Source organism: Tyto alba, unplaced genomic scaffold, assembly GCF_018691265.1.
Source record: "Tyto alba isolate M040663 unplaced genomic scaffold, T.alba_DEE_v4.0 Super-Scaffold_22, whole genome shotgun sequence".
Taxonomy (NCBI): Eukaryota; Metazoa; Chordata; class Aves; order Strigiformes; family Tytonidae; genus Tyto; species Tyto alba.
This window is the reverse complement of record NW_024881296.1, coordinates 1,215,406-1,239,064: the sequence shown is the minus strand read 5'-3', so window position 1 is coordinate 1,239,064 and position 23,659 is coordinate 1,215,406. Positions and strand designations below refer to the sequence as shown.

Sequence of the window (23,659 nt, the reverse complement as noted above, 5' to 3'; positions counted from 1 at the left end):
ATCACCCAGAGATGTTCTATGCCGCGATTGAGAGACGGAGACCCAGCTCGATGCAAGTCAGGATCTTCTTTATTGAACACAACAACCGATTTTATATTCCAAACAGACAAAGAGAGACATGTGTTTTAAGCTGATTGGCACAATGGTTAATCACCTAATACATATTACAAAAATTGAGCTCATGATTGGCTAACGTCTAAGGTCAGCTTGACCTTTTCTGCAGTTAATTTTCTGCTAGCTCACAGCATTCTTCTCCTTAACAACTTCTACTCCTGTTTCTATAGCACATGCTTATCTCTAGTTAGGAAACCAGCCCTCCAGGAAGAAATCGTCCTTAGCCCCAGGGGTGTAACAGTTTGCTTACAGATTATGCAAATTACGAGACGCCAAATTGAGGACGTCCCTCCTAATCAGCTCTATCTCGCTGCTAGAAGGAGAGACCAGGCTGCCCCGGCAGTTCTAGGCAAAGCTAACTGTTTTTCTGCACCCTGTGAGAGTTCATGGATGGCTGCAGTCATTAACTCTGAGGCCCACTGACTTATTCAGTAGTACCGTTGATGGATCCATCGTGTCATGTTTTCATTTCAGCACTTGTAGATCTTGGGAGCTTTCCAGTGAGTGAGTCTGCACGTTTCCAGTGTTCACCCTGCTGGTGCTTCTAAATTGGGGTTTTTGACACTGCCTGTTGTGACTTGAAGAATTTTTTTTGTCTTAGATGGCTTTCACCTGCACAGGGCTAGAGTGCTTCCTCCAGAAATCGGCAGAGGGATCATAAACAAGCAACAACAAATAAGCAATCAAACAAAGAAACAAACAAAGAAACATACAAACAGGGAAAAAAAAATCCTTTTAAATAAAATTTTTAAATTATTTTTGCTTTCAACAAGGAGACAGCCAACATAGTTTTCACTACTGACCTGGGAAGGAAAAGGTCCTGCTGATTTCCAGTAAAATTCTGCTTGATAAAATCTTTTTATGGTGGATATTGAAATTCCAGCCTCAGTGAAGGGAATGAAAAAGTCTGGACAGATGTAAAGGAATTGGATCCTTCCTCTCTATGTTTCAGCACCAAGGAAGCAGAGTACAGGACTCATTTTGATCTGTTAACCTCAGAAAAGGTCCTGCTTTGTTGAGGGAAGTTGATATTGAGACCTCTCTGAGGAAAGGCTTACAATTCCTTTTTCATATTGCTCATCCATTCCTACTGTTAACCTTTACCGCAGTCTTGCTGCAAATGAATGGGATGGACATTTAGGATGGGATCTATGTAATCTAGCTGTTGCCACCTAGAAATTTAATGTCTAATTCTGGCTTTTTCCATAGTTAGTAGAGAGACAGGAAAGATCACCCTCTTTTAAAAGGTGTATCTGAGGCAGATGAGATGAAATTCCCATGGGGATATCTACCATGCTCCACTAAGTATATAAGACCTAGAGAACTGGTTTAGGATACCCAGGTTTCCAGGAATTTTTACCATGTAACCCCTTCCCCTCTGCCTCTGACTTACAATGCAGATCTCACCAAAACCAAACTGTACAACAGTATCATAGAAAATCATTATTTTCCTCCCTCTATGACTTATGTATATATTATACTCACCCCAATGACAACCCAAGATGATTTTTTTGTTCCTCAGAGGAGATTTAACCTGGCATCTGAACAGCATCTTACATTTTTTCTGCCCTGACCTCCAAAATATAAATGTACCCTGGCCCTGAGGACATCTACATCTGGAGCTGGCTCTGAACTTCATGGTGGCCTCTGGAATAAAAGCAAACCTCTAGATAGCAACATCTGTGATCTCTGGAGGAAGTCAGAGCTGACCGTTAACTGCACAGTGCTGCTCATCTCGGCCAGAAATGAAGTTATTAAAGGCAGCTTCTGCCTTGTGATTTTTGGTTTGGGGGAGGAAAAAAGTAGAATCCACTCTGCCTTACTACACAGTATCTACCTGTCCTACTGGATATGTTATGTGCTATGTACTGAAAGAGAAAAGCCTATGAAATAAGGTAACAGTTGCTACACCCTTAGCCTTTGATAATCTATGATGATAATAAACCCATCTGGTGGGTGGTTTCTCCGTCACTCGTGGGGTCACATCAACACATATTAAGTTGCTGGCACAGAAGCACTCCAATGACATTGGTTTCAGGGGGTGGAAAAGCCCATGAGAAGCAGAGGAGAAGGTTTTCCACACCTGAGGAAGGTCAACACAAAGTCTGAAAGAAACCAGACAAGTTTCTTTGCTAGGGGAGGAGAGGAAGGCTTTCAAAGAACTGTTTGCAGCTCCCTGAGCCTCCCACCTGATGCGCGTCCTCTTGGCACAGGTTAGAGTAGCCCTCAGGCGACGTTTCCTACAAAACCACATGCAAGTTGTGTGCAGCAAGAGTGCGGTGAACGCTCATTGTGCCACCTCTGTTTCCCTCCATCTTCCTGCCGCTATCTGCCTCTTTGTAAGACCAGCAAGGTCATCTGCAGCTTCCAGGAGCGTCCGTGGGCCTGGCTGCTGTTTACCCTCTGATCTCGGGCGAGCTAACAGAAAAAACATCCCATCTCCTGTGACTGCTTTGATCTGAAGTAGTTTGAAGACTAATGCCTGAAAGTCATGGTGGGGGGAGGAGGGAGCAAGATGAAAGGGATGAGGCAGAAAGGGGTTGTATGTTTTGGTTATTTGTGTTTTTCAAGAGAAGCCTGAATAAAGACGCTCCTAAACATCCCAACGGAGATGTTCTGGGCAGCCTGCAGTGTCCCAAGGGGCTGTATTACAGAGTGGCCTTTTTCTGAGGAGAATACACGAAAAGCATGTGGGAGAGAGCTTGTTTTCCACCAGGCAAAATGAAGTCCTCAGAAGAGCCACAGCATGCTGGCTGAGGCAGGAAGGCCTAGAGCACTTCCTTGGTATGCAGACTTTAGCTTGGCAAGAAGACTTTGTTGGGCCTGGGATGCCAAGCAATTTGGACAGACTCCAGCCCCATCACAGAAATGCTCTCTGCCCGCCTCCGGGAGAAACATTAATTGGGCTCCTTGGGTCTTCCCGGTGCCACCGGCCCGCTCACCCCATCACGAGCTGGATGCAGGACCAGCTACCCAGATGCAGCCACCTGGACTTATCAGAACGAGCCTGATTTTAAGACATCTGAAACCACAGAAAGAAAACCCCTCGGTCTTCAGTGATTCCAGATCCCAACATTCTTCAGGTCCTGCCGCATGGAGGTTCCTGGCGAGCAACCAAAATATCGCCGTCCCAAACACAATCCTACCACACTGTCACATGTGGATTCACCGTTTCTCCAGGCTAGGTAAGTTCTCACGCCTGATTGAAAATATTCTGAGGATGAAAAGAAAGGCCTTTGTGAGTGCATTTTCTAAGAGCAGAGGAAGGCAAGGAATTTTGAAAATACCACTTGCTTGCCTAAACTCCAACAAAGTATAAACTCTGCGGACAGGGATGGTTGACCTAGGGTAAATATTTAACTTTATTCTCCAAAGGCACATGCAGTTTTACCAGCAAGAAGATGAAAAATATAGAATAATACCCCTACACACACCTTGTTTACTCTAGGACCCGTAGAGCAAACAAAGCCAAATTGAGGCAGGATTAAATTTAAAACTGGGTGTGTTGTCTCCTTGTTCAAAACCATAATAATGTACAAACATGAAGAAAAAAGAATTGTTAAATGCTGGAAAAGAAGGGCCCCGTCTCACCTCCCAGGAATAATGGCACTTTCTCCTTCATAGGGTCTCCTTGAGATTTTTCTTTGAGGGTAAAGCAGGGAAAAGCAGGAAAAAAGGGCAAAAAATGAGAGCAGACACTCAAGATCTTGGATATGGGACACCCTGCCCTAGCAGGGGACATTGCCTCTAGCTGGTGGGGGAAATGCAAGGTCAGGCCTTTCAAAACAAGCTGGGCTGATCTGAAAACAAGTTGTGTGATCTCCTCTCACAGGGAAGCTTTGCTACCAAAGAAGCAAGGGAAACAATCAGAGGGTTTCAACTGTAAGAAACGTGCTTGAATGAAAAACTTGCGAGTGCTCCAAGTAGAAGTGCCTGCTGATTTCTCCCACGATTGCGGGTTGATAAAGTGCCTGGCCGGTGGCAGGAGGCAGGTAAGTCAGACAGCTGAGGATTTGCCTGACATTCAAGGATTAATACACAAGCAGAGAACACCTTGATTTACATCAGCTGTATGGAATATGCCATAAAAAGCCACATCAGGGAGAGGAAAAAGCATGAGCAATTTTTGAACCTTGGTTGTGATTCAGTGGCTAGAAACAGCAAGGGGAATCACTGTCCTTACACATTTTTATCCCTGATTACGGTATGACAATGAATACTGTATCCCTGATTAGGGGTGACAGTAAACTGGGATGACAGCAGAGTGGTAAAGCTTCTGCCAGAGAAGGAAGGGGACTGTGCAGCTGCCCTTTGCCCACTGGCCTGTGCGGATGTCTTCCCATGCCCCCAGCTTGCTGCAGGAGCGTGACAGTGGCCACGCCAAGGGGCCATGGGAGCAAATGTGTGGACTGAACAGGACTCTGAGAAATAACTGCAGCTTTAGAGATCCTTGAGGTCACGCAAAAAGAGCAGCAAAATGTTGTAAGAAAAGTAATACTGGAAAGCAAGAACATAAAAATAAGCAAAGCAAGAACATGTGATATTTTCTGAGAATGCTTTCCAAGTACCCAACAATCTCCAGCTCAGGTGTTTCCAGGTGCAGTCCTTCAGATTTAAAAGCCTTCCATGCATTTTCCTCCTGCAATTTGACCACTATGCTTTTTAATCTCGTCATCTCTTTTCCAGAGATGTTATTAGTCTCGTACAGAGCCCACTGCATGCTTTTGTCACCCTCTGCACCTTTCCTGGTGCTTCTGTACCCCTTGAGACCAGAGCACAAGAGCGTGTCACAGATTGATGATGGGTGAAAGCTCCTCTTTCCTCTGCCAGCTACAGCCACGGCAGCAGAGTCAGCAGGAAAGAGCTAATGAAGGCAGCCCGCTACGATCAGAGAAGTCGTTTCCCTGCTTGATGCCTCGCTTCAGCAGTAACACTGCCACGTGCATTGCTGCCAAGGTCCATGGCTGCAGATTCAAGCACGGCCAGTAGTTCCAAGGCCCCGACGGCTGTGCATGGATTAGGCAGAAAAGTAACCAGCCTGGAGCAAAGAGCAACTTCTCTCTGTGTGTGAGGGTGTGTGTTGCTGTACTTCTGTAACAGGAGTCAAAGTGCTGAGGAGAAAGCACGTACCCCCATTTTTCAGGCTGCTATTTTAGCACCGCATCACTTTGCCTGAGATTGTCAGGTGCTGTGTTAGTGTAACAGCTTTCCTTCATCACCAGGGGTATCCAAAACAATGTTTACATCAGTGGTCAGCATAGAGCCCTCCTCCCTGAAAAATTAAGTTTATGCCTGGTTGGTATAACAAGCGGAGACTGTTGAAGTATTTGGTCATTTATGACAAGACCCCAGGGCCATATAAATCTCTTTTAGGGCAGTGAGAGGCAGGTAGCCACCAGGACTGTATCTGACCTACTGCAGAATGTGGCATCTGGCCAGTGATGTGTCCTGGTTTGGCCGATTCACCAAGTGGGTGTACCTGTGCAAAGTATCAAACCACTAAAAACTTGCTGTGTTTGCTATGTCCACGAAATACAGATTTAGGAAAGCGTGACAGCTTCTTTGCCTCTGTCCTCTGAGGCTGTCGTTCAGCCACGGAGTGCAATTCCCTCCTTTGTGATGAAGGGAATTTGGCATTCAGGCCCGGGAGGTGCCTGAGACCAGCCCACCTAATAAGCTGTAGGTTTCTGAGGCTGTGAATGCTCGGATTTCTGCTCAAAGGTAATCTCAGACAGGTCCTCAGTGGCGGTTTCTCTTCAGCCAACCTGCCTATTTTTATCAAACTCACAGAAACACACTTCCTGTGAGATCACCAACCTCCAGTGAAATTTTGATGACAATGCATGCTGGAATCAAGAGCTATTAATGAGGGGTGGACAGGTGGAGCCACACAGAGACACACTTCCCAGTGCATGTGCCGATATACAATTTTTTAGGAACCAGGCTAAAGCTTACCTTGTGTCTACTGTTGTCCCAACTCTCTGTGTGAATCACAAAGTAGTTGTCCTAATATCGGAGAAAGAGGGATGCAGATTTTTTCTTTAAACCTGAAAAGATATCTAGGAATATGGGGAAATGTGGGAGAGGCATGTATACGTAACAAAAATGGTAAATAAATACTCAGTACTTTCCTGGGCAGCGAAATAACAAATCAAAGTTAAGAGAAACAGGAAACACAGAAACTCATGTAATGAGACTGCAGGTTAGTCTGAAAATAACCTAAAATTCTTCAGAATTCACAGCAGCTTGCTGCATCCCTTTCCTCCCATCACGTTTGCATCATGGAAAATTAGCTTTTTGCTGCTGAAATCCACAGTTTCAGATGAATTTCTTAGCCAGGCCTAGAAAAGTACATAAGTACCTAGTGTTTATTCTAGGGGTTGTAATTCTCATTGATCTCAAAGCCTTTGAGAATCTGAGCTTATTATCTATTGCACAATTTTCAAAGCTGTCTAGGGTACCTGCTAATGTAGGTATCTGAGGTAACTGCTGGGAGCTCCAAAGGCCCTTTTATTAGCCTGAACTAAAGCAATTTTGGATCCTTAATTAAGTAGCACCATTATCAAATCCAGGAGGAAAAAAAAAATAAAAAAAAAAACAACCAACCAACCAAACAACAGGCTTGCACAGAGTAGATTACACACTACTGTGGCTGTGTAAGAGCCCTGTCACCGCAGGTTTTGGAGTAACAGCCCTGCTGGGAATTAAGACAAGGAAAACAAGGCGGGAGGAGGATGCACTTTCCACCTGCCTTAAATCAGAGCCAAGACCTCCTGCATCGGGGAGTGCAAGTTCAGACTCTGGCATGGTGCGGCCATGGGGCAGGGCGGCAGCCCCAGGCTGAAGCCCCCCGATCCTGCGTCAGGGCTGCTGACCCACGGGGCACGTGTGCTTCTTGGGCGGGGGGGTGAAGAGGTCCTAACTCAGCCTTGTAACCCCCTTCAGCTTGCAAAGGAGCTTGAAGAAAAATAAACAGAGGCAAAGCCACGCTCCGCCCCTTGCTCACACGCCACCTCTTTTCAGGGGTGAAAGAGTGGCTCTATTAGAGGCAGTGGATATGCTGAGCAGAGCCACCGCATCTTTCTGGTGGGTAAGGAAAGGCAGCAGAGGCAGCAGCTGGAGCAGGCTGAAAGCTTTTTCTGAGTGGCACAGGAAAAGAAACCATTATGAGAGTGCGCTAAAAGGCTATTCATTGCTAAGGAAAGGGCTACTGAAGAATGTGGGACACATGCCGAAAGCTGCCAGCCAGAGCAACAGGAAGATTATTAAAGCCCTTTGCAAAGACCCCCATCTCCTTCCTTTGGCAGTGGCGATTCTGGACATGGAATCATTTCAGACCTACCCATTGAAATCCTGTAAATAGCTGTCTGCAGGGAGAGAGAAGCTGGGTTACAGCTACAGGGATTTCTTCATGTGGGAACTGTAGGTAAAACACCTATATCGTGACCAAATACAGTTAGGAAGGAAGGCAAATGCACACCCTGGAGAAGCTCTCCTTGAATTATCAGGCCGTAAGGGGAGTGACTGGAACTCCTAAAGGAAGCAAATGTGGCTGTTTTCAGCTGTGCTCCTCAGCGGGGAGCAACGCCGACCTTCTCCATGCTGGCTGCTTGTGTGGGGTCTGTGCATGCAGGAGGCTGGGGCTAGGAAGGCTTTTCTGCCTTCAAATTGGAATATTTTGCCCTGAGTAAGCAGCTCGCTGTACTGACAGACGAGAGAGCTGTCTCCTGCTTTCTGTCTCCCAGTTTCTGTCTTCCTTTCCTGCCTGCTCTTCCATTTCTTTCCTTTTCCCACCTCAGCTTTTTATCTCCTTGGAGCTGTTTGGGAAGAGTGCCTGTGAGACAAACCCTAGCCAAGGGGCACCCATCCAAGGAACAAAGCCCCCGAAAAATGCCTTGTACAAGCCAGGCTCTCTGCAAAGCCCCCGAAAAATGCCTTGTACAAGCCAGGCTCTCTGCAGTGATGCTGATCCCATGGCTCTTGACTTAAATTGCTGTGCCCATAACTATTAACTTTTAGGGCCTGATACAGTCCCTGCCTTCAGGGCACAACCTGGTGGGAGCCCAGTAGTGGTAGGTGCTGTACAGACACAGCAGGGAAATGTCCTAACACGAAGGGTTTCTGCGGGCTGAGAAGAGAAGTGGCGGCATGGGGAGGTAAAGTGACTTTCCCAAGCTCTTTGATCTGCTTTGTCCCATGCTGTCCCCTCCCTGGACCTGCACCATATATTCAAAGGCAATAGCATAGCTCCGGGCTGGGAGCGTTGCTTTCCTGCCTCTAGGAACAGCTTGCCAGGGAAGCAGCATGAAGGAGGAGGCAAGGTGGTACTCTTGTGGGATTGTGAGGGTGACTACTCTTGGCTGTAAAGACACACCAACATCTCTGCTTTCATATCCAAGGGTTTAAAAGTCATGAGTCTGGTCCCTCCAAAATCACTAGACTTTATGGTTTAAAAAGCACGGGGTCTAAAATAAAAATAAGTGCATGTTCTTTATTTGCCTTTGAGTCATATTTTTGAGCTTTTCCCCCCAGAACCACAGTATCTATTCTGCCCTTTGGTTAGGGAACACAGGGCATCTTCCTTGTTTGCTCACTCAGACATAATCACACGACTTTCTAGAACCTGAAGTCTTCGAGGCCCCTAACTCTCCATCCACCTTCATTAAATTTGGTCAATAGGTTCAAGTTATGAGGGAATCGAGTGGTAGAGATACATATGCCCATGCATACCACCATTAAATACACATTGTGTCCTTAGAAAATAGGCCAGAAATAGAGATGTAAAAGGTTATTGATGCATTTTAAAAGTATAAAACTAAATCTTCTCGGAGTGGAGGAAAGGAAAGACATGGAAACACTTAATGTGTTGGAAAAACAGCCCAGCGGCTGGACCAGGAGTCTCTCTGGAAAGAAAAAAGAACATTCAATAACCAAGTTCAGCTGAAGAAAAACCATAGAAAACAAACTGCCAACACCAGGAATTTGGGGAAAGGGTCAATGCTGGAAAAGGGGGAGAAAAGAGCACAGAGAATTACTTAGTTCAAGTAAAAACACAGCAGTACATCTGAAGAACATAACAGGGAGGCGCATGTTGCAACTGGCCAGGATGAAAAGAATCAAAAAAGAAAGGAGAGGCAAACACAGTTTTAGAAGTAATGACAGGGAAATCAGATTTTCAGGCAGAGCTCAGACATGTTGGCTAAGTGGAGCCTTGTGAGCACTGCATGATGCTTAATCCGAAAGGAATCCCAAATTCCAGTAACAATATCTACTTCAAGCCAGCAGATGTACTGTCTCACCTATGCCTTTGGGGCACAGAAAAATACTGGTGTTTGTAGGTTTGCCCTTCCCTGCATCCATCCCGAATCCTGACTTACCTGTGCAGGGGCCACAGCTCCTAAAGAGGCAAGAAAGGAGAAGTTCAGCTGGGCCCAGCTGAAAAAACAGTCAGGCCTCTGCGTGCAAAAGCCTCGTGGCATTTTCACCCCAGCCTGGCCAGGACAGGAGTGCAGGTCACTTTGATCTCCCTAGTTTCCCTCCCCCAAATTAAATGACTGAAGTGTTTATCTGTTCTCTTCCAGGGGACCAGGAAGAGCTCAGATACGTCTACTGCTGCAGCGCATTTATGCAAATGGTGACTGGGTGCTACTCGGTCCCCTAATGACCTGGTGCTGAGAAGAAAAAAAGGGTGCAGCCAGGGTACCCCAGGGCCTGCACAAGGATGAACTCCTGCCATGAGCCTCATGAGCGTGGCCGCCCCTTGCTCCCAGCTGGAAACAGCCAGAGAGCGGCTTCAGGGCAAATCACAAGATCCAGCCTGAGCTGAGAAGGCGAAGCTGATAGGGACAGGAGGTCACTATGGTGGGTCTTGCAAGGTAGGAAGTTCCTCCGTGGAAAAACACCACCTCCTCCTACTTCTGCTCAATCCAAACTACGGCGCAAGCAGCCGGGCACAGCCATATCCCACCCTCGGCAGCACGCTCGTCTGTCTTGTTGATTCAGTTCATTCCCTGTGGGGCAGGATGGGGCAGGATTTGGCCCTTTGTCTCTCAACGTCTGCACAATCTGTGGGCTTTGCAAGCAGTGAACTGGAAAAAATGAAGAGTTGACAATTAAATGCTCAAAATCTGCTGGGACTTTGTCCGGAGTGGGCTAAGCAAACAAGTACAGATGGAGTGACCTATGATCTGCACATTTAAGGGTGTACTCTACACTGCTTCATTTGGTTTAATCATCTTAATTTACAAGCCAGGTTTCTTGCTTAATTAGTCAAATGAAGAATGAAAAGTGAATGCATAGAAGTAAGCCTCAACTTGTTCAGCTGGCTTATAACCTCCATTACTGAGCTAGAAGAATTATGTTGATTTGGTGTCTGAAGGTTTAATGTGCCTCTTCACATGGTGCAGAAAATGATGAAGAATTGACAAAGAAAGGGAGCGAGCTGGTCAGTAGCCCTTGACCTCAAGGGCTCTCAGTGAAGGCCGAGGCAGTGACCGTAGGATGCTCTTGGAAGGATTATTTTGGGTGAAGGAGGTTGCAAACCTTAGAGATGCTGCTGTGCACGACACAGCATTTGCTTGCAGACCCAGAGCAAGGTTCCCACTTCATCCCCAAACGATTCCCCCAGGAACACAAGAAAATCGCTTAGGGGTTAGTGTCTTTCACGGGAGAGCATCACCAGCCAGATCCAGCAGGTTCTGGACACATTTTTCTTCACGGGACATTGACCACTGTTGATCCCACTTACGTGGAACAACGTGATACCATCTCTCATGTGCCTCCAGGCGGCTAAAGAGGACCACAGGGAAAACGGCAAAAAAAATCTTTCCTAGTTCAGCATTTTCAGACAAAACTGTTTTCAAGGAATGAATTCTGATGATAAGGCAGGGTTGGTTTTTTTCCACTTTGAAACCAATCTTTTTCTAGATTCAGAGGGCTGTTCCCTCCATACTGTCAAATAGAAAAATGATTTAAAAATGTCTGACGCAAATGCCTCCATTTTCTTTTTTTTCCTCCCCTCTTTTTCTTCCCGCCGCTTTTAATTTTTGGACCAACTCTATCATTGGACAATTACATTGGCTAATCGCATTTAAACAGTTTTATCAAGATTGGGTAATTATATTCAGAGCAATTGGGCTGAAAAAGCACAGAATCTGGTATAAATATTTCACAAGAGGCTGAACCAAATAAACAAGAAAGGGTGTGTTAGTTTGTGTGAGGGTATACGCACGTGCTTAGGGTACACAGGTCCAACTCTGAAACAGGGAAATACTGTATTCAGGACTCCAAGCCCTTCCCCAGGACTTGGGCTCTGTGGAAAGCAATTCCAACTAGCAGAGGGGGAACTTATAAATATATGCCTAGGTTTTCATTAACACCAGGTAAACCAATTCCAAAGGTGAAAACCCCACAGATATCTTAGGAGCTTCTCTTGTCATCGTATCAGAAGCCTCACTGGCAAATACAGCTTTTATTTCTAAATACATTCACTGAAATTAAAGTTTCTAATAATTCAAGTGTTGCAACCAGGCATGTAACTGTACTCTCAGCTCTCTTGCTGCCAGCAGGAATACAGCAATTCCCCTTTAGGTTTATGCATATCCAGAAATAATTTCCTGGGAGCGTATCACCCACCATTTGTGAAGCAGGTACCCAGCACGAAGGGGACATGAGATAGTTTTACCCAACTTCTTGTTGCTGGTTCCTTTCTTAGCCCTCCCTGTGGCTGCTCACTGTACGGAGAGTTTCCTCCTCCAGATCTCAGGCATATGGGAAGGTTGGTGGGAAATGATACAGATTTTGGTGAAGGGTTTCTAGACAGACCCAGAGGTCCCCAGATACTCGGAGAGCTGTGATGGAGCCCTGTACACATCGCATGGTCGGGCTGCTTGCCAGGCCCCCACGGCACACACGCAGGAGGGGTCATTTTACCTTCCCAGCACTGTGCTTTGGTCCTGGCAAGGAAATTAAACGCCCTCATATTCTGCTCCCAGTGAAGGGTTAACAGGAGCAGGCAGGAATTGCGTGTCAAAAGCTCACTAGCAACATCTCTGATTTAGCTAAAGAAATTTGCAGAGCCTGGGATGAAACCTGTACCAGTCTGCCTATTTACTCATCTTTCCTCTATCTCTCTCTCTCATCTGAAAGCAAGGCACAAGTTTGTGAGTCACAAGCAGCCTAATTTGAGAAAAGCCAAAGCCACTTCTGAGAGCCTTTGGCTCATGGGCGAGACGCTGGCCCCGCTGGAGCAAACCTCCCGCCAGTCCCACCAAGACATCCAACCGAGATAAAACATGGTAAAATACTTCTCATTAAAAGATCCTGGCAGAAATCGTTTCATAAAGGGCATCTTGTTGATGGTAAAGTCCTTCAGGCCAGGGCTGTGAATCCTTCAGATTAACCATAATATCCACACGCGGCATGAAGAGGATTGATGGAGAGCAAACCCAGGTGGATGAGTCTGAACCAAGGGCTTCAGTCTCGGGGCTTTCCAAGTGTTGCGTTCTGCGTGGGCACTGGACAGGCACATGTCTGGGCTAAGCTTGACATTTCCCAGCTGCATAGACAAAGTTTAGCTTTACCACTCAAAGGATGAGGAACTGGAGCATACGCTGTATGGGAAGGGAATGGTAGGGACAGCCCTTGGGTGACAAGCTTCTGTTCCTTTTGGAGGAAGAAAGATGGGGGACTGATAGGGTGATCTTAGGACAAATTGGCCCTCCAGGCTCTGGTACGGGTGACAGGACCATAGTTGTCTTGCCGTATTTTTCATAAAACCTCACAGATTTCACTGCAAGGGCAAAGTTTGGCTTTTCCACCAGCATATATAAAAACCACACCACACAGACATCAACTCCCACAGTGGCAAATGTAGTCACTTGGTGCTCCCCTGCTATTGAACACCGTCCATCCAAGCAGAGCAGATGCTGTGAAAGAAAGGGTGAAGGTCTGGCCCGTGTGGTTGGTATCCCTGAACCCCAGGGCCTCTGCAAAAGGGAGCGGGGGGGCTGATGTTGTGTTGAGGTCTTTGCTGGTTCGGATGCCAAGGTGCAGAAAGGCAGCGTGCCTCAGGGAAACTGGTGTTTTCTCACACCCAGACATCTCCCCTGGGACAAGAGCCCCTTGTTTTCCCATCTGGTTCCAGTAAGATGAACCTTGCTGGAGCTACACTAAAACGTATGGCATTGCCGTCAGCAAACAGTCTGAGCCAGCCCCTGGCTAGTGTCAGCTACTCTAAACCCACTGGTCTCTGAAAGAAGGCTGAGGTAGAGACACTAGAGAATCTGAAGTGCTGGCATAAAGTCCACAGAGTCATTTGCTTTAAGAGAAAGAAGAGCAGGGTATGATTGTGACACAGCTGTGAAAGGAGACACAGAGAGACACACACTGCTATCACAAGCTGGTTGGGATTAGTCGTGGATCAGTGTCGTAGGAGCTGTCTTCCCTTGAGGTGGACATAGTGGTACCTGGAGACGCCTGTCACCCGCGCTGGCCTGCAAAAGTGGAGTGTGCTTTGTAATTGCACGAGTGGTCTCCTCTGGAAGCGGAAAAAGCAGTATTCCACCTAGCACGGTCACGTCTTTTGCTGGTGTAGCTCTTTTGTGGTCTGCAGTGAGTGTCCACCACGTTGCATGAACCCTGTGTATACTTGCCCAGCCCCTCACTGCATTCCAGGGGGATTCGATGTCCATCGCTGCTCTCCCTACATGTAGGGACCAGGTTTCTCAGTGCTGTGAACGTCTCCTTTTCTCTAGTCTGGGCCTGCGAAAGAAGCACGGTTATTCTCCCAAAAACTTCCTCCAAACATCTAAGAGAATGAAGGGTTAGCTCCTGCTCAACTCCAAGACAAACTACAGCTTTCTGATGGAATGCTCTCATTGTGGGTGGAAGCTGGGTCCCATGGCACCACCATGAGCAGGGTCTCCCTAAGCCCTCCTCATTTCCAGCGCCAGCACAGACCCCATCGTGTGTCATTGAGCGTTTCCAGTTTGCAGACTTGTTTTGTTTGCATTTTATTTACTTATGTCCTTGCTGATGGATATGTCTGAACAGTCATTGTGCCAGGCCGGGCACAGCCTGTCCTCTGAACTGAGCCTGAGGTGCTGTGGGCACAACCAGCCACTCACAGGGTCACACAATGTCTTTGGCTCTGAAGATGTTTGTGTTCCAGTTTCCTCACTTGGGTCTTCATCCGCCTCAGGGAAGTTGAACTGGCCAAGATGTGACAGAGTGGAGGACCCTTGGATAAAATACCTTCCAGGGAGATGATGTATTCTTGTTTTACCTGACTTTAGCAGGGTACCACATTACTTGGGCTGCCTGAGTGAAGTATGAACACAGTGTTTTGCTCCTAGCACCCTATTTAGGGGTCGTTTTCATTTAGGGTGAAACAAGGACTTGTGCAAATGTGCATACACCCCTGTCCAATTTGAAGAGCCAAGCAGAAGTTGTAATTCCCCTACTGGCCTCTTTAAACACCGCTGCTTCTCCCCATGGCTCTGCGTAAAGCAGGGGCAACATTCCATCAGAGAGATCCTAGCACCAGCATGAATCCCTGCCGCAAATTCTGAGCAGCTCCTAACTTAAACCCCTAGCAAGCACACAGAGACACTGACACCTCCTGGTATAATGTATCACTTGGAAATGATTCACCAGCCTTCACATGAGAAACTCTGGTTTGGGATAGAACCAACACAACACACTGGATTTTACTCTGGTGCATGGGCCACCTTGAAACTGGGTCTTCCTTTGAGGTGTCAAGAGATTTTGTATTTTTATCACGAATGCATGGTTGTTTTCTCATTATTTCTTTAGCATCCCACTGTCTCGCTGCTAAGGGTGTGGTTTAGGTAAAAAAAAAAACATTCAGCTTTTAAATATGGTTTTCCATACAGCTCAGTGTTTGCTAATATCACAGAAACTTTATTAATTTCTTTGAGAACATCATTTTCATACAAGCTCAAGCACCCTGCGCTCCTGCCAAGCCTAGCAATCTGGGCAAACATTTCTGTGTCCTTTCCCTTAGTGATGAACCAGACTGTACCATCACTCATGGACTCACGGGCTGCACCATCTCACTGTTGTTCACTTGCAGTCAGTTCAATTTGACAGAAGTTTTGCAATGGGAACTAATTAGGGAGAGCGTGCTGATGAGAAAGTCCTAGGGCGGATGGAAGCCAGACCCAAGTATCTCCCTTGCATCTCTATCAGAAGAGACATGCAAAGAAAAATTATTACAACAGACGCAAATCAAATTCTACACCTCTTGTTATCAAAAGTGAGTCACAACACTGAATCCCAACATTTTAAAGTTATTTGTAGGAGACAAGAGTGCCACAAATTAACACCATCTTGGAAAAGGAGACCAGCAATTATTCTCTGTATTTTACAAGAAAAAAAGGGCAACAACACAGCGGCCATACTCAATTTTTCCTAATAGCCACTTCTTGCTCCTTAAATAAAATAAAGGGTGATGAAGAGCACAACTCAAACCAGGCTCAGCCTTCAGAGTAGCTTTCCCATTTCTGATTTTCCTAGGGAAGCATCCTCTGGGCAGCCCGCAGTTTGCTGCATGAGCACCCCCTCTGACGGATCCCTCCGAGATGTCTGCGGTGGGAAACCCATGCTCCCTGTCTCTCCAAAACCGCATGGCTCAAACCCCACCGGGCTGAAAAATGTGGCATAAAGGGGAAAGAAAGCGATTTTGATTGCATAGTGCCACCCACTGTCGGAAAAACAGACGGCACCGTGGCTGCTGCTCTGGCATGGGCTGCGCTCGCTACTCGGATAAATAACCAAGATGTAGCTAAGACATAACCTAAGACAGCTAGGATATCTATAAGGTAGCTCTATACATTCAGCGGGGTATATACACACAGCTATATCCATGTTGCTGGGGTCAAGCAGATGCGAATATTTACGCACGCCACCACCACCCTGAGCCTGGATGGGGCTGAGAGAGCCGGTGTGAAGCGAGAGGTCCTGCACAGTGAGGGAGATGCCGTGGGGAGGAGGCCTCGCTGGGAAAACTTGGGGTGGGTCTGGGAGTCCCAAGTGCCCGGGAAAACATGTTAGTTGGGTGCCAGCCCCTCTTGGTGTCCTGCAGATGTAGGAGAGATGGGCAAGGGGAGTGGGAGGGGATGGAGATACAGAGGTACAGGGAAACACGGGCCCCTGTGCACATTGCTGTGGTGAAGATGCTTGGTTTGTTTCTTGGATTTGGTATGCACTTTGATTATCAGCTCCTTACGTGTATCAGGAGGGAGGGAATTATGTGATGAATTTCCTGAGGTGGAAAAAAACTCACCCAGAGAATCGTGCCACTCTCTGGGTTATGCCATTGTACGTCTACTGAAAGGAAGATATTTCTATCACTTATGAGGAGCTCAGACCAGAGCATCCCAACGCATCTCCAAACCTCTGAAATTGTGTATCCTGGGAAAAGACCAAGTTGTATTTCTCTATACATCCATCACCCATGGCCAAAGGCAACTCAAGCAGCTGGAGAGTAGGGCATACCCTGATGAGCTGGGAGCTCTTGCAGGATGGTGTACCCTTCTGCAGAGATGCCCTTGGAGAAGAGATCTTTCATTAAGATTGTCATTTGCTACCATTTCCATCCCCACAGAGGCTGCCTCCTCCTCGGCAGGCACTGGTCCCCGGGGAGGGAGTGCTTGTGAAATATTCATACATCAGTAGAAATTACATTTGTAAGCATGGACTGCAGAGCAACAACTGGCTGGAGGGTTGAGCGGGGAAAAACAATAAGAGTGAGAGAGGAGGGGGGGGGGGGGGGGGGAAAGCAGAATGAGGGAAACAAAAGGTGATGTGTGATTATTAGCCCCGACTGAAATGCACATTGAGTCTCACGGCAGCAAGGAGCCTCCTGGGCTCTGCTGGCATTCATTTCTGGTGGCTGCAGGGATGCTCCAGCATCCATCAGGGTTGGGAGCATGGCTGTCTCAGAGCATGTGGAGTGAATTGATTTTCTCCTCGCTCGGCAATGGCTAAACAGCGTTTGCATTCGTGCTGCTGTGACACTGGTGAATAACCTCACCCAAGCATACGCAAGAGGCAAAACCATCCCCTAATTACCGGCAGACCCGTGTCACTGGCTTGAGTGGTTTGGGCACCTCTGCAGGGGCTACCTCAGTTTTAAATAACTTTTAAAAAACCCAAACAAATCCACACTTTGGGATCTTTGGTCAAATTGGATTGAACAGTGGGTGAAAATGCAAAACCAAGCCCATTCAGTCCTGCACAACAGGATGCTTCAGGTGTTTGGTGTAGCCCTCGGGTACCTCTGGCACGTAGCTGCAAATCTTTTACATCACGGTAGACCACTATTGCCCCACTAGCATAGTGCAAGGCCTCCTTGAGAAATGTATAATCCCTCCTAAACCACCTGGTTTCTTTTCCTCTGTTCTCCATATCTCACACTGAAGACTGGATTCCTTATCAGGATCCGGAGGCTAAGATCTCTAGCAGTGACAATAATAGTAAAAACAGGAACAATCAGGGTTTTTTAATGCTGTGATCATTAGGATCCCCTCACTGCTGCTGCTGTTTGTTGCGTGCTGTTGCTTAATTTACCCAGATACCTATAGGGAGGGAGTCTGAAAGCATCATATAGATGTTTTCTTAAGGGGGACGTTTCTCCCCTGCATAGGAAGGATCCTTACAGCTTCCCTGCACCCTCCTAGCTTGGTCCTCGCCTCCCTCGCAGGAAGCATACGCACGTTCGCATGATGCAGGAGCGAGTTTTGACTATTTTAGGGCCTGAATTTTCCCTGTCGGCATGGCAACTTTCAACTCCTCACCTCTGACGGAAGCTGCTTAAAATAGAAAATCCAGAAAGCGGGCATCGCGCTCCACGTTTGGCAAGCCCGGCTCCGGCACGGCAGCCAGGGCAGGATTTGGCCTCTCAGGGCCAGAGAAACGCTGGGGGTAAGGGGGCTGGCCCATGGGCCATCACCACCCACTCGCTGCCACTGCAGTTTTTAAAACACCTCCCAAATCCTCATGATCTTTGCTGTCTGAAAGTATCCTCTCCCTGTCGAGCCCTTCTTTGCTCAGACAAGCTTCGTCTTGATATTCTCAGCCCCATCCACAGCCACTGAATCTCCATCTTTCCATGGATGCCGCCTCCACCCTAGATATATTTTTCCCCAGACATCCGGGGCTGTTCAGTGCCATGGGATTGCCATTTTGAGAAAGTATCTCTAACCTTCCGAGGTTCCTTTTTGTTGTTACTCTTTTTCGCTTTGTAAAACCCATACTTTTTTATAACTATTTTTTCCCAAATATTTTTTCTTCCCAGCTCACACATAAACAATTGCAATTGCACGGGGCCAAGCAGGCATGTGGTGTGCCTCCCCTAATCCCCGCTTAACCTAATTCATTTTCTGTCTAAGAACAAAACTCTGTGAGATTCTTTCAAGGAGGCTGGATTATGTCTCTCTCAGCCTGCGATGATCATGTAGGATTAGGGAATAAAAAAACCTAGAAGTTATCAGCGAGCCACTAAACCTGCAACAACCCAAACACCTAGAAAATCCCCTTCCGTGCCCAGATTTGAGCTGGGAACCAGGCTGTGCAGGAAGATCTTCGCCACCAAAACCAGCACAGCGTCCAGTCCTTAGAGCTATTTTTAGGTCTTTGAGGATCTGGACCTTGTTGTTGTATTTTGTTTCTGAGTTTGTTTTTTTTTTTCTTTTCTTGTCTCTGTTACCCAAAGTTTTTTGGAGAGTTCAATAGGGGGAGTCAGGATGTCGAGGGGGGTTTATCTGGCTTTCTTGTGGGAAAGGTAGGTGATCTGAAACTGGAAAAACAAACCCAATTTTCTACACAGTGAAGAAGGGCTTGTTTTGTACAAACACAATCACTGCTGCTTGTTGTTGCTTCTAGGAGAGCTTGTTGACATTTTTCAATCAAAATACTTTCCGCTCTTCCTCCAATTGATGTCTTCTTCTTTTCTCTGCCCCTCCCCAGCCCCCACCCCCCCCCCCCTTTCAGTTTTGGCAGTTAAATACTATTTAACACATGTCAGGTTTTTTTAAACAATTTACACACTTTCACTTCTGTGTGGTTTTGGAAGTGCAACAAACATCCAAACATGTTTTTTTCCCTTTCTGCAACTGGGCAGTGAATGTTAATATACGGAAGTTCCCTCTTCCCTGGCTTTATTTTATTCACTCCAATCCTTTCCCACTATTTCCTTCCCTCCCTAACTTCTCAATGCTGCTCCAACCGAGGAAGGGGCAACCCTCAGTTCTCCTCCAGATAGCCTGAAGCACCCCACCCAGCCAGGCTGAGCCAGTAACCTTTGCTTTGTGGGTTAAAAATGGATTAACTTCTTAAAGGATTCCATTTTTTTCCTTTTATTTCTTCATTTGGGAACCACAGATGCTCGACCAAGCCACCTTTAACAAGGCATCTTTCACAAGAGCCTGTTTCAGGCTCTTGGCTCCAGGGGGAAGCAGGAGACAGCTGGGAGGAGAAGTCACCTCCAAGCAGGGGGGTGAGAGCTCTGGCTGGGAGCAAGCTGGGGACACTGTCTCCTGCAGCTGTTTCCAGCCTTTTTAGGGTATACAGACTCCCTTAAAAGCTGCCAGTGGAAATGGGGATCCCTGTATTTTACCTGACTTGTGTTTCTCAATCACTGTTCACAAATTTCCTTAGAGGAAAACCAGGGATGCCCATTCCCCATACCAGATAGAAAACCAGGGGTTTGCATCTCTTACACATAATGCCAGAGGAGACTTAAAGCTTTTCTACCACGAGTGTGTGCTCTTGTTTGGCCTAAGAAGCAGCAAATCCCCATTTCCCAGATAAGACTCCTCCTGAGCTCCTCTAAGGCAGGGTAGTTGCTACAGCCTCCAAGGAAGACCAGGAAGGGGCCAAGATATCAAGAAAAGGCAGCTAAACTGGGCAAGCAGATACCAGATGCTCACCCAAAGGACCTGTGGATAAAAGAAAAACAGCAAAAGAAATTCCAAAAGAAGAATAAGGGAGGAAAAAAAAAAATGCACTTACAGTCTCATTTTCAGGCTGACATGGTGCGAGCCCTTCTGGGCCAACAAATCCGGTGTTTGGGAGGGATTTACTGAGGTGTGTTCACTCCAAACACAAGCTTTCTTGGAGCTATTGAACAGCAAAAAAGTTAATATTTCAATGTAGTTGCATTTATGTATGGGTCTATAGTGTCATTATGAACACAGTCAATCCCAGGAGCTTTATTTCTCGATTCCCCTGAGATAGACGCGTGTCCCGAGGTGCCCCGGGCATGAAGCCTGTCAGCCTGGAGCTGCGAGTGGGTTCCCACAGGGGTGGGAGGACTACAAAGGGTGCCTGTGCTCAGGCTGCCCGAGCAGACATGGTAAACATCCTTGGCCCCAACTATTATAGGAAAGGGTGAGCCCACAAGTCCTGACTCACTCCCCGAGGGACACCCAGCAGAGGAGCCCGCACATCCCTCCTCCCCCACCACTTGCCTTTGCTGTGGCTGCAGCTGGCCCCCTCTGACCAGCCAAGCCCTCCAACCTCTGCTCCCAAGGCAGTGCACCCCTCCTTTCCCAAATTCACCCCATTTGCCTCCTGCTCCTCCACCCGTGCAGCCGCCTTTCGAGTGCCCCCTCCTCCACGGTGGGGACTGGAGGTGATGGAGCTCCCCCCAGGCCAGCCCTGGGTTAAGATTAGCCCATTGCTCCCCACTTCTGGTGTTAATCTTGCCATGTGAGCAGAGGTGGAGAAACCGAATTGAAAATAAATCAAAGTTAAATATCTAGGCTGCCCTCCCCGGTTTTGAGCTTCTCCGTTAGCCTCGCAGCCTCACTAGCTGATCAAGTGATGGCCATGCAATCACATTGCTTTGAGATTTGGCACAGTGGATGGGATTGAACTTTTTTTGTGCATGTGTACAGAGGAAAGGGGATGGTCAGGATGAGAAGAAAGGCTCAGTGAGCAGTGCAGCAGATTTGTCCCAAGAAAGAAAGTTTTTCCTCTGTGCCACCTTCATTCCTACTTCCCTCCCCTCAGCCCCTGACCAGCCACCAGCTGAAACCCAAACCAGCTTTTGAGTGCTCAGGCTCTGTCCAAGGGAACAGAAAAGTGCTGTGAGAAGCACAAATGTGGGGATAGAGGGAGAAGGGATGTATTAATATTATTTTTAAAAGGTCAGCTACTACTTAATTTAGAATATATTTCTAATGAAAATCGCCTGGGTAGGTTGTACAGCCTACTAGAAGGTCCCTGCCATACCTCATGGTTAGTCCGGCTATTTAAAACCCCCTCTCCCCCCTCCCCAGATACCCCCCTGACTGCTGCTGCTTGCAGGACATCTGCCATAGCAGGATGATAAGACAAAGAAGCAAACATAAATCACAGCCGCTAATTGCAAAGCCATATGTATCTGTCCTTGCCCTTTTGTGCTTCAGCCTTCAATCCACGGCTTGCCCATCTGATCCATCTCCCTGTCATTACTGCTCTTTCAGATCTCTCGACACTGCTCCCCTTTATGTTTCTTCTCCATATTCAGCCCGACTTCTTGTGTCTCTATCCTTGAGCACCTCTGGCCTTCTCTTTGCCAGCTTGTTCATTCCTTTTATATTTCTCCTCTTCTTCCTCCAGCATCATCACCCCCCTTACCTCCCTGCTTGTCTCTCTGAACAAACACAGATGAAACATTTCACCGTTGCCATGCTTTTCAGACATTAACTAATTACAGTCTACAAGCCAGCAGGTCAGTGGTACGTTCCTTATTTTTGCAGCCCTCAATCCCACTATGTCAATGCAAACACAAACATGCAGGGAAAAAGGATAAAGGTCTTTTGGGGAGATGGTCAGACCCAGCCACCAAAAACCTGTAAAACCAGTGAGAAGGGCTCGTTCATATCACAGAAGCACTCCCTCTTGTCAGCACAGGCTGCTCCTGGTGCTCAAGAGAAAAGCCATGTCAGCTGCCCTGACTATTCTGGAGGCAAAGCTGCCAACCTTGGGGTCATCTCCGCATCCTTAAAACATTAGCTGGCCTCCAGATTTCCAGGAACAGGGTTGTTACCAGCTGGAAGAGTGCTGGGCGACTATAAGAGGCCACAGTTTTACTTTCAAGTGATTAAAAAAAATAAATGAGGAATAGATCCCAGGGAAAGAAGGAAACCCCTTAGGGATGACTAGGTGTTAGTTTAGTGTTTCCCTGGGGGAAAAATAAATTGCTGGGCAAACCAAGAACTGACTGTCTCTGTGGCAGTGTTTGACTACCTGCAGAAAATGATGCCTGATGTTTGCTGTCAGTGCTTCATTCGAGCCTGAACTGCCTCCACCAAAGCAAAGCTGCTCCACAGGTTTCAAAGACTGAAAAAATAAAGGAAAAACAGGGCTAAAATATTTAGGAAAAAGAATCAAACTGTGAAAGTTCTTCCGTAAGCCAAATATTGTTCTGTTTTGCAGCATTGGTGGGAATCTTCTGGGCTGTGGGACCTCAGCGTTAGCAAATCTTGTTAACAAGCTGCTAAGTGTTTGTGTGAGGCACCAGAAGAATGGGTTACATGGGTTACGTGTCTTATTGATTTCATGACAACTATCACTGCTAGGAATTGATGCTTTCATTAGAGAAAGCAGATTAGCAATAGGCTTGTGGATGTTTGGCCAACTCAGGAGATGGCAGGGTACAAATGGCCTCCTCTCTTGAAATATAACTTACAGGCGAGATGTAATGGAGGAAGACTCTACTAATATCACGGTGCTATAACACTGCCCCGGTTTACCAGATTAAAAAATCCCAGAGTTGCTGATACCTACTGAAGATAATGACTGTGATACCACTCCTTTGGAGAAGACTGGTGAAATACCTGATGAGAGGCAGCTCTTGTTGATGAATATTTGTCTTCGAAGCCTTAGGAATGGGATTCAGTTTCCCCATACCGGAAATCTTGGCTGATGATGCCAAATATCTTGGCTGATATTGCCTAGAAAAAATATAGGGAATGTGAGGCAGAGAAGGCTTCCTCAGCTGAGAAAAAGGAAAAAAGTCAGAAAGTAAAACAGAGCCACAGAATAGTTGAGGTGGGAAGGGACATCTGGAGGTCATCTGGTCCAGCCCCGCCGCTCAAGCAGGGCCACCTAGAGCAGGCTGCCCAGGACCATGTCCAGATGCTTTTTTGAATATCCTCAAGGATGGAGACTCCACAACCTCCCTGGGCAACCTGTGCCAATGCTCAGTCACCCTCACAGTGAAAAAGTATTTTCTGATGCTCAGGAGGAACCTCCTGTGTTTCAGTTGATGCTCATTGCCTCTGGTCCTGTCACTGGGCACCACTGAAAAGAGTTTGGCTCTGTCTTCTTTACACCCTCCCTTCAGGTGTTTATACACACTGATGAGATCCCTCCCGAGCATTCTCTTCTCCAGGCTGCACAGTCCCAGCTCTCAGCCTTTCCTCATGGGAAAGATGCTCCAGCCCCTTCATCATCTTTTCGGCCCTTTGCTAGAGTGCAGCAAAGTCCATACTCCGATATGTTCATGTCTCTGTTACTGAGAAACCCAGAACTG

General features: G+C 47.0%; 2 long non-coding RNA genes across 2 annotated transcripts; one reads left to right on the top strand and one right to left on the bottom strand.

Moving 5' to 3' along the window:
* Positions 1 to 463: 463 nt before the first annotated feature.
* On the top strand, positions 464 to 11,098 carry LOC116965011. Its single transcript, XR_004409077.2, has 2 exons — positions 464 to 3,299; positions 3,947 to 11,098. It is a non-coding gene; the product is annotated as an uncharacterized LOC116965011 (long non-coding RNA).
* LOC116965010 lies at positions 5,304 to 23,068 on the bottom strand. Its single transcript, XR_004409076.2, has 4 exons — positions 22,372 to 23,068; positions 20,149 to 20,256; positions 6,070 to 13,875; positions 5,304 to 5,386 (listed from the first exon to the last, which is right to left on the bottom strand). It is a non-coding gene; the product is annotated as an uncharacterized LOC116965010 (long non-coding RNA).
* Between the last annotated feature and the right edge of the window lie 591 nt (positions 23,069 to 23,659).